At 47.2% G+C, this 11,578-nt stretch overlaps 1 non-coding gene across 1 annotated transcript; it reads left to right on the plus strand.

Moving 5' to 3' along the window:
- The first annotated feature begins 10,175 nt into the window (after positions 1-10,175).
- LOC116984860 lies at positions 10,176-10,367 on the plus strand. The gene has a single exon (XR_004415140.1). It is a non-coding gene; the product is annotated as a U2 spliceosomal RNA (small nuclear RNA).
- The last annotated feature ends 1,211 nt before the right edge of the window (positions 10,368-11,578 follow it).

An 11,578-nucleotide genomic window follows, 5' to 3' on the forward strand; every position in this document is an offset into this window, starting at 1 on the left:
TCACGGGGAGAACGTGCAAACTCTGTATAGACAGCACCCGTAGTCAGGATCAAACCCGGGTCTCTGGCGCTATGAGGCAGCAACTCTACCGCTGCGCCACCGTGCCGCAACTATTCGGGTATTATACTTAAATATCCATCGAGGGGATTTATCGCAGTCGCTGCCTCAAAAAGGCTGGCAGTATCATCAAAGACCCACACCATCCTGGCCACACACTCATCTCCCTGCTACCTTCAGGTAGAAGGTACAGGAGCCTGAAGACTGCAACGACCAGGTTCAGGAATATCTACTTCCCCACAGCCATCAGGCTATTAAACCTGGCTCGGACAAAACTCTGATTATTAATAACCCATTTTCTGTTATTTGCACTTTATCAGTTTATTTATTCATGTGTGTATATATTTATATTATGGTATATGGACACATTGATCTGTTTTGTAGTAAATGCCTACTATGTTCTGTGTGCTGAAGCAAAGCAAGAATTTCATTGTCCTATACAGGGACACATGACAATAAACTCACTTGAACTTGAACTTGATATTATTTTGCACGACAGATCTTATGCCAATCTGCTGTTTTGCCCTTCTTGTTGTTTGTTGCTGCCTTTATCATTACTAAATGCAGGCAATTTAATCTGCTTCATTTGAAGAAGTAATTTCATTGCGCTGAGGTGTATATAAAATCTAATCTAATCAATTAAAAAAATTGATCTTCAAAATCCCACGAAAAGAGAATAGAATCCAACGGCAAAATAATTAATAAGAACTAACTGGATTATCATTGATTATTTGGGCAGCTATCTTGTCATTTTAATGAGTTCCAATTGTGACTGATTATTCAAATTATCCAATTATGAGTAGCCAAAAATAATTTATTTCAATCTTAATCATCTGTAAGTTTAAATAAACATTAGAGGTTATTTATGAATGAGAGCGATTCTTGGGAGTTGTGGCTGAATGGATTTTTTTAAAAGTCCACCATATTCTATCAAAGTGTTCCATTGAGGTGGCACGGTGGCACAGCGGGTAGGGCTGCTGTCTCACACCACCAGAGACCCAGGTTCAATCCTGACCTCGGGTGCTGCCTGTGTGGAGTTCTCCCTGTGACTGTGTGGGTTTCCTTCGGGTGCTCCGGTTTGCTGCCAGATCCCAAATCCCAAAGAACGTGCGGTTTTGTAGCTGTTTCGTGTTTAGTTTAGTTAAGAGACACAGCGTGGAAATAGGCCCTTCAGCACACCGAGTCCGCACCGACCAGCGATCCCCATTCACACTAGTTCTATCCAACACACTCGGGACTATTCCCTACAAACCTGTACTGTTAGCCTCCAGACCTGTATGCCTTTGGAATGTGGGAGGAAACCGGACCACGGGCAGAACGTGCAAACACCATACAGACAGCACCCGTAGCAGGGATTTAATGCCTCTTGCGCTGTGAGGCAGCAACGTTACCGGTGCGCCACCGTGCCGCCCAGTAAGAGGTGCAAGGAATGGATGCGAAAGTGAGATAACGTGGAACTAGCATGGACGGTGGTCGGCGTGGACTGGATGGGCTGAAGGGTCTGTTTCCACCCTGTATCTCAAAACCCATCCATTATTACCCAATAACAAGAGCAAACTAGAAAACAAAACACACTCAATTTATGCCGCAGAGGTTTCTCAATCGAACAACTTTGATAAAATATTTAACGCTCTGCAAAGCAATGTTTATGTTTATAAATCAGACCAAGTATCGCGGATCAAGATGAGCTGACATGTTTCTGCTTGTTCCTGTCCCACTGAATTAATTTCCACATACCTCGACACCATCCTATCCCCCCTGGTCCAATCCCTCCCTATCTATGTCCAAGACACCTCACACGATCTTCGCCTCTTCAATGACTTCTGTTTTCCAGGCCCCCACTCTTTCATCTTTACTATGGATGTCCAGTCACTCTACGCCTCCATCCCCCACCAGGAAGGTCTTAAAGCCCTCCGTTTCATCCTCGACCGCAGAGCCAGCCAATATCTGTCTAAAAATACGCTCCTCCGCCTAGAAGCGCTGGTTCTTTATCCTCAACTACTTCTCCTCCGACTCCTCCCACTACCTCCAAATCCAAGGCGTAGCTATGGGCACCCGCATGGGCCCCTAGCTCTGCCTGCCTCTTTGTAGGGTACGTCGAACAATCCTTGTTCGAGGCGTACACTGGCCCTATCCCCGAACTCTACCTCCGCTACATTGACGACTGCATCGGTGCTGCCTCCTGCACCCATGCAGAACTCACTGACTTCATCAACTTCACGACTAATTTCCATCCTGCACTCAAATTCACTTGGACCATCTCCGACATCTCCCTACCGTTTCTAGATCTCACCGTCTCCATCACAGGAGACAGACTATTGACAGACATCTACTACAAACCTACTGACTCCTACAGCTATCTAGACTACACTTCTTCCCACCCTGCTTCCTGTAAAGACTCTATCCCCCACTCCCAATTCCTCCGTCTACGCCGCATCTGTACCCAGGATGAGGTTTTCCACACCAGGGCTTCGGAGATGTCCTCATTCTGTAGGGAACAGGGGTTCCCCTCTTCCATTATAGATGAGGCTCTCACTAGGGTCTCCTCGATATCCCGCAGCTCCGCTCTTGCTCCCCCTCCCCCCACTCGTAACAAGGACAGAGTCCCCCTTGTCCTCACCTTCCACCCCATCAGCCGTCGCATACAACACAGGAGGTAATCACGAATCCTCCGACATTTTCGCCACTTCCAACGGGACCCCACTACTGGCCACATCTTCCCATCTCCAACCCTTTCTGCTTTCCGCAGAGACCGTTCCCTCCGCAACTCCCTGGTCAACTCGTCCCTTCCCATCCAAACCACCCCCTCCCTGGGTGCTTTCCCCAGCAACCACAGGAGATGCAACACCTGTCCCTTTACCTCCCCCCTCGACCCCATCCAAGGACCCAGACACTTTCCAGGTGAGACAGAGGTTCACCTGCACCTCCTCCAACCTCATCTACTGTATCCGCTGTTCCAGGTGTCAACTCCTGTACATCGGCGAGACCAAGCGCAGGCTCGGCGATCGTTTCGCTGAACACCTCCGCTCAGTCTGCATGAACCTACCTGATCTCTCGGTTGCTCAGCACTTCAACTCCCCCTCCCATTCCCAATCTGTCCTTTCTGTCCTGGGCCTCCTCCATTGTCAGTGAGGCCCAGCACAAATTGGAGGAACAGCATCTCATATTTCGCTTGGGCAGCTTACACCCTAGCAGCATGAAAATTGACTTCTCTAATCCTTGCTCTCCCTCTCTCTCCATCCCCTCCTCCTTCCCAGTTCTCCCACCAGTCTGACTGCTCCTGATTACATTTTACCTCTCTTTGCTTCGTTGATACCTCCTCCCAGCTAACGAGGATCTATTCAACATTTTCCTTGATCTCCATTCCCTTTGCCCTGTTTTCACACCTTTAGCGACCTTATCTACCTCCCTACCACCTGACGTCGGACCGAAGAAGTGTCTTGATCTGAAAAGCCACCCATTCCTTCTCTCCAGAGATGCTGCCTGTCTCGCTGAGTTACTCCAGCATTGTGTGCATATCTTTGGTTTAAACCAGCATCTTCCCAACAGTATCACGTCAGGATGAGCAGGTATGTTGCCTTAATTCATTTTGTTCCTCAAGAAACAGCAGATTTTTCCGAGCAAGGCCGGAATTCTCAGCGGTAATTTGTGCTTGAGTCAAGCACAGATGCTCACGCTCCCAATGGCACCCTGTCAAGTTCACCTAAGTATTGCAATGTAATTATGAAACCCACTGCTTCACCCTTAACTAAAGAGAAATGCAACAATAGCCCACATTCCCGTGCTGTTATCAAAATATGAAACTCACTCCAACTCGTGATTCATGCACAAGTTTGATTCAAAACCTGGAGTACAAAAATTAATCGAGGCATGGAATGATACAGTGTGGAAACAGGCCCTTCGGCCCAACTTGCCCACACCGACCAACTAGTCCCAGCTACACTAGTTCAACCTGCCTGGGTTTGGTCCATATCACTCCAAACCTGTCCTATCCATGTACCTGTCTAACTGTTTCTTAAATGTTGGGATAGTCCCAGCCTCAACTCCCTCCTCTGGCAGCTCGTTCCATACACCCGCCACCCTTGGTGTGAAAAAGTTACCTCTCAGATTCCTATTAAATCTTTTCCCCCTCACCTTGAACCTATGTTCTCTGATTCTCGATTCTTCTGCTCTGGGAAAGAGACTCCGTGCATCTACCCAATCTATTCCTCTCATGATTTTGTACACCTCTATGGTTGCAGCACCTAGACTGTAGAACAGCATCCCTCTTCTCATCAGAACTGCCCCCTCCATCAACTCCTTTAAGTCTAGACTTAAAACCTATTTCTACTCTTGGGACGACAGATGGCACAATGGGCTAAGTGTTCGGCTGGCGGCCGGAAGGTAGCCGGTTCGAATCCCGCTTGGAGTGCATACTGTCGTTGTGTCCTTGGGCAAGACACTTCACCCACCTTTGCCTGTGTGTGAATGTGTGTGAGTGATTGGTGGTGGTCGGAGGGGCCGTAGGCGCAGATTGGCAGCCACGCTTCCGTCAGTCTGCCCCAGGGCAGCTGTGGCTACAGAAGTAGCTTACCACCACCGAGTGTGACTGAGGAGTGAATGAATAATACGATGTAAAGCGCCTTGAGTATTAGAAAGGCGCTATATAAATCCCATCCATTATTATTATTATTACTCACAAGCATTTCTTTAGGTCCTCTGAGCGAGCACTGTATGTATGTATTCATGTATGTATTGTTAGATCTATGTACCACAGTATGTAGCACGTTAGTCTTCATCATAGTCGAAGGGAGGTCGAAGGAGGTCTTCAACATAGTCGAAGGAGGTCTTCAACATGTCATTTTTTCAAACTCTTCTAGCCTCGCGAATTAGGTCGCCCAAGTGGGACAGCCCCTTTATGGGCCAAACATGGGCACTTGGAACTGGTGTAGATGGGACATCTTTGTCAGCATGTCAAACTGGGACGAAGGGCCTGTTTCCACGCTGTGTGACTCTATGATTCGAAAAGTTAAGTATTGATCAGCAGTAATCCGGTACATGCATTACGGTTCATGTTATTAATGTGGATATCGATTCCGAAGAGCTTGAAAAGTTGTATCAATGAGGTGCAATCTGCCATCACATGCACCAGAATGGCAATTTAATTTTAAATTAAATAAACACATGGTCGAAAACAAACATATATAAAGAACTGCCAGTCACTCTTGAAGCAGGGAGCGTATTGATTGACAGAATTACAGAAGACAAAGCTTTCAAATTAAATTAAAATTAAATTAACATAATTCCTGTTCCAATAACATGTTTGTACATGGAAAAAGAAAAACAAAGTCAAGCTGACAATTAGATACAAACACAGATCTTTGTGCAAAGTCACAAATTCCTAAAGGTGTTCAACCTTCATTCTTTGATTTGATTCTATTCATTCATCATCATCATCATCGGCAGTCACTTGAAACTAGTATGACTGTCCTCTCTTAGACTCCATGCCACTGGATTCCATTAGGAGCCATTGGAACAGGAAGGAACTGCAGAAGCTGGTTTAAACCGAAGATGGACCAAAATGCTGGAGTAACTCAGCGGGTCATGCAGCATCTCTGGAGAGAAGGAATGGGTGACGTTTCAGATCGAGACCGTTGTACGAGTGACCATTGTGGGCTCTACCTTTCGTTGGTCATCGTTGCTTTTTACATCTTTGGTTCATTTGTTCCATATCTCTCTAGATCACTGTCTATATCTCTCGTCTCCCTTTCCCCTGACTCCCAGTCGGAAGAAGGGTCTCGACCCGAAACATCGCCTCTTCCTTTTCTCCAGAGATGCTGTCGGAGCCCGCTGAATTACTCCAGCATTTTGTGTCTATCTTCGGAAGGCGTAAAACAGTTGGTTTTGCCTAATTTTTGATGGTTTGGATTCCAATAGACAATAGGTGCAGGAGTAGGCCATTCGGCCCTTCGAGCCAGCACCGCCATTCAACGTGATCATGGCTGATCATCCCCAATCAGTTTCCTTCAGGTGCTTCTGTTTCTTCCCAAATCACAAACAACCTATGGGATTGTAGTTGTTCCATTGTTCAGTGGTCATTTAGTGTTTAGCTTAGTTTAGAGATACAGCCTGGAAACAGACCCTTCGGCCCACCGTGTCCACCCCAACCAGCGATCTCTCTTCTATCTTCCAAACTAGGGACGATTTAATAGCCAATTCACCAATAAACCTGCATTTCTTTGGAATTTGGGAGCAGCCCGCGGGGAGAACGTACAAACCCCACACAGGCAGCACCCGTAGTCAGGATCGAACCCGGGTCTCCGGAGCTGTGAGGCAGCAACTCTACCGCTAGGGACAATTTGCAATTGTACTAAAGCCAATTAACCTACAAACCTGCATGCCTTTGGCATGTGGGAAGAAACCGGAGCACCCGGAGAAAACCCGTGCAGGTCACGCGGAGAACGTGCAAACTCCGCACAGACAGCACCCGTAGTCAGGATCGAACACAGGTCTCCGGGCGCTGTGAGGCAGCAACTCTACCGCTGCGCCACCGTGCCGCTCAAGATTGCAGCATCTGTTGTCCTGTGTCTCTGTGTGTTTGGCCCTTCTGATACATCAAAGGTAATGAACAAAGTGGCCAGTCTGAGAATCATCGAAGCACTTCTTTCTAACTTGCCCGGTGCCGTTTCCAACTGAGTGAATGGTGGTTGGATACTTTTTTTGGCAATTTTTCTTCCAAAGCACCACATGGGAACATTGCAGATACTTTTCTGTTGCAAAATGGTGTCGTGACGTAGTGACCCTCTGCTGCCTCGTGTGCTGTCTGTGCGGAGTTTGCGAGTTCTCTCCGAGACCTGCGTGGATTTACACCGAGATCCTCGGTTTCCTCCCACACTCCAAAGACGTACAAGGTTCTAAGTTAACTGACTTGGTACAAATGTAAAACAATTGTCCCTAGTGTGTGTCAGGTAGCGTTAATATGCGGGGATTGCTGGCCAGTGCGGACTCAGTGGGCCTGCTTCTCTAAACTAAATGAGCTGCTTCTCTAAACTAAACTAAACTAAACTATAGAAGGTCCTTTGTTCTCTTGTCTGGTATGGACATGATGTAGAAAAAGCATTTCACTGTGTCTCTGTACACAAGATAATGAAGACACCATCAAACCATTCAATCTATTCACCTTTCCCTTGCAAGACCAAGAACACTTCTAAAGGCCAAACAGAAATCATATTATATCACACGCCGAGAGAAAACGGAGTCAGATTTTAATCTAAATTAGATTTATTTTGCCTTTCAGTGTGCTTAAAGAGATGGATTAGCACAGATAGGAATTACTTCGTGTTTAGTTTAGTTTAGAGATACAGCGTGGAGTCCGCACCGACCCCCGCACATTAAAGGGCCTATCCCACTTGGGGGTCATTTGCGTGTCACGCAGATGGCGCGCAAAGATTTTGTACATCCCAAAATCCTGGGGCGGCGCGCACAACCGCGCGTCACAGCCTACGTCGCCACGCACCATGCGCGCGTCGTGCATCGTGACACGTAAATGATGTCGCGTAAATTACGCGCAAATGACGCCCAAGTGGGACAGGCCCTTAACACTATCCTACACACGCACACTAGGGACGACTTTACATTGAAACATTTACACCAAGCCAATTGACCGACAAACCTGTGGAGTGTGGAAGGAAACCGAACATCTTGGAGAAAAACCAACGCAGGTCACGGGGAGAACGTGCAAACTCCGTACAGACAGCACTCGCAGTCGGTCAGTGTTATTGATCAATATTGTTTAATTCTATGAAATATTTTTTATAATCCCATTAAAATAATGAACAGAAAAATTTCACAAGCATATTTGAATAAAATAAATTTCTAGCCTAAAGTGTTTTCATGATGTCTACAAACTTGCCAACACAATTGCAAACGGTTATGTTGGAAATACTATTGGCAATTCCTCCCCTTGTACTCCACGTCATCTGACTAGTTCTATGACTAGTTCCACTCCTGATTTTACTTTGGAGTCACGTGAGTGACTACGTGAAGAACCCGCTCATTGCGCAGGCGCGGCATTACGCCAGCAGTGCAACAGCGGCAGCGGGAGCTAGGCACTCCCGCAACAGATGAAACGGACCGTCAGGTGAGTATCCTGAGGTCGGGTTTCTTTTACAGGGGAGCCCCTTTTTCTGCTTGTGTTTTACAGGCAGAGAAAAAGGCTCTGGAACAGGCGGTAGGAGGGAACGTTTCCCGTCGGGGGGAAGGGGGGCAGCAACAGGCGGTAGGAGCGACCCGGTGTTCCTCTATTCCCCGACACCGTGCCGAGCCCAGCCCGCTAGCGGGCTGGATGTATAGCCACCCGAAGCGGCAGCCGGCAGGTGTTCCCGATTTGGGACGGGACGTCTCTCCACCCGCACGGGGGGAGAGAGAGCCGCCTGAGCCGCTGGAGCGGCTCTCGGAGCAGGTGCCTGCGAGACGCGCTGCTTGAGGGGCGCTCTCGCTACTACAAGGCACAAAAGCTCCAGAAGAAGGCGGTAGGAACATTTAACCGGGCGTTCCGCTATCCCCACACCGCGCCGAAGCCAGTCCCGCTAGTGCCTGAGCTGCGGGCTGGATGTTCAGCCATCCGAAGAGGCATCCGGCCGGTGGCTTCCGACTTGTCGGAGGGGACGTCTCTCCACCCGCATGGGAGAGAGACAGCCGCCTGAGCCGCTGGAGCGGCTCCTGGAGCAGGAGCTCCTGCGAGACACGCTACGTGAGGGGCAGTCTCGCTGGAGGGTTCAGGCATACCCTCCACAGTGCCTAGGCACTGCCCATCGCTTCCTCCTTAGTGTGGTTAGCTTTGGGGTGACCAGTGGCTGGGCTGGTCATGAAGAGGGGTCACTGGCTGAACAATATCGGGAGTATGCTTGAGGTACAGGATCAGGAAGAGCTGCTGGGTGTGGCCGCTATGTGGCTCCACCACTAGCGAGATGGCTTTTCAGTCTCAACTGATGGCCAGCTTACTACCTGTCTTTTCCAAAAAACCTCTCCAAGACAGGTAGCCATGAGGCGTTGGTTTTATCACGCCTCCCCTATATTGCATTTACTCAAAGTGCCCGCCATTATTGGGGGATACATTGAGCAGCGCGTTTAACCTAAATATTTTTTAAATGCATTTGGTACCCTGACGTCGGCTATCATGTCCACCTGCTCATTCCAGAAGGGCAGGGTAGTATGGCAAAACACCTGACCCTACTGTTCAACGGTATACCTCATAACTTCTGAAATGAACTCACAAACCTGCCCTCAATCTATGAAATTAACAGGACTATGAGAACGCCGACCTCATAAGCACAGATCCTGCTACCTGGCACTTACCAAACCAGTCCTAAAAAACTGGACGAAGTGTTCAAACTATTCGGCACAAGAGGGCAGAGTCTGGAATGAGCACCACACTAAACCAGACAGCAGTACCTCTACGTGTCCACCAGGGGCGTCTACCTCATGGTACTGGTGAAAGCTCGGGGCCTGCATGCCAAACCTGTAGCATTTTAGGCCACGGCCCAGAGCAGGCCCCAGGGGAAAATGTGCCACCCCCCAACAAACATCGTCCCTACAAGAACAAGGAACCAGAAACCGAAGAAAACAACAATGAAGACAGATAAGTATGGTTCCTACCATCACATAAAGGTTAAGGGTTGTACTAACAAGGGGTGGATGAATCACGCCTGGTTAGGAAGCTATCACTCTTGGTAGTTATATACCAAAAAATAAATACAAGGGGAATAGAATTAATGTCTTGCCACCAATTCAGCAAGCACCCCAAGTGGTCTACCCTCCCACGATGGTGAATGTCGCACCATCGTTGATAAACCACTTGAGTATTTCACCAGGTATACCCATTCATGGGATTTGTAACTACTACCATGGATCCAAGGATACTTTATGGTAGACATCGACCTTGAAGATGCACACTATTCAGTACCTTCTCATATAAGTTTCGGATATACCGCAATTACCTGGATGGAGTAACCATGATGAGCGTTGCGGCATTTAAGTCAAAGTTATCCAGAATCAACTGGACCTGACACTTAGAAACATTCCGTCATGGCATGTCTATATATTAACGACAAACTATCCTTGGATACAGCTTTAGCTGCATCGCTTCTCGACCTTTTGGCTAAGATCAAGTGTAGTATCTGTTCTTATCAGTTTAATAATCTGATACGTCCCTTATCTAGGGACCATATATTAAATTGAATTTTGGAACAGGGAGATGGAATAGGGGCTTGCTCCGTCCACTCCACGCATCGACCCAGTATTGCAGTGCCTCTGGGAACGGTGCACAAAATATATATCCAGATATTTACGTTGACCATCCACAACGTTGTTATCTGGTATTCATTAAGACTATCAGTCATGGTGCATTAACCACCAATCAACTACGTGGCAAAGTATCTCAATACCTGTAATATGGGGGCAAATGGATTAATCTGTAGTGTTATCATGGAATTTATCGGCAGGAAGGATTATGGTTGTACACTTCCACCTGTTTTGAGTAACATCTTATGTGTCCTGATGTGTTACTGAGCTTGTAATACTTAATGCCAATATGAATTGACTTAAACATGTTATATATTAACTTACTTAATTCTAGTGAAGCATTTGCTCAGTAATCCACCAAATTTGCATGTTCGTTTATAAGATAACAACATCAGTGGTGGCATATACCAAACCACTTGGGCGGAGAACATCGATATTAGGGGACAATTTATTAACAATTGGAAACCGTATGTCGTCAAACATGTTTGACCATCAGTAACTCACCTATCAGGTGAGCTAAATACTGTAAACATACATTTAAACCAAAAATATTTGCTGAAATCACTAAGCAATATGGACACCAGATATCGATTCCTTATATCCAATTAAATCACCACGTACTAACTTACGTCACATGAAACCAATCTCAAGGCAGCGGCAATGGAGACATTCCCGCGTATTGAGGGGTGGGGGGAACCTAATCTCTATGTTTTCCTTTCCTTCTACCTCTTCAATAGGTACTACGGCTTCATCAGTCGGGTACTACGCAAATTACAGTGGACCAAGTCCACAAGCATGGTTCCCAGTGATCCTCGACATGGTCATTAAAAGAATTGCAGAATTGGGAAGACCATTGCTGTGCTTGGATCAGGAGCACTATCAACCTGATGACAGCATTCCGTCGCATATCCTAGGGAACATACCTGAGGAGCATCAAGAAATGGTACACTGTTTCCAAAACAGGAATTACACATTCAACTATAACAAAAAACTGTACTGGAGCTCCTGGCAGGTCTTCACCACAATGAAGGACATGTTCTGTTAGCCTACTCAACTTGGGTACCGCTCACTGGTGATCAGATACAGGAGAGGTATATCAATCCATTCCCCAGAAATAGGTACACCCAAATTGGGATGTCAGTGAAATCCTGACATACCTTAGGGGATGATCACCAGCCAGGTCACTCACCCTGGAACAGCCTACCCTGAAGATGGACATGCTGGTGGCCTTACATCAACA

The sequence above is a fragment of the Amblyraja radiata genome, chromosome 20 (assembly GCF_010909765.2).
Source record: "Amblyraja radiata isolate CabotCenter1 chromosome 20, sAmbRad1.1.pri, whole genome shotgun sequence".
NCBI classification, from domain to species: domain Eukaryota; kingdom Metazoa; phylum Chordata; class Chondrichthyes; order Rajiformes; family Rajidae; genus Amblyraja; species Amblyraja radiata.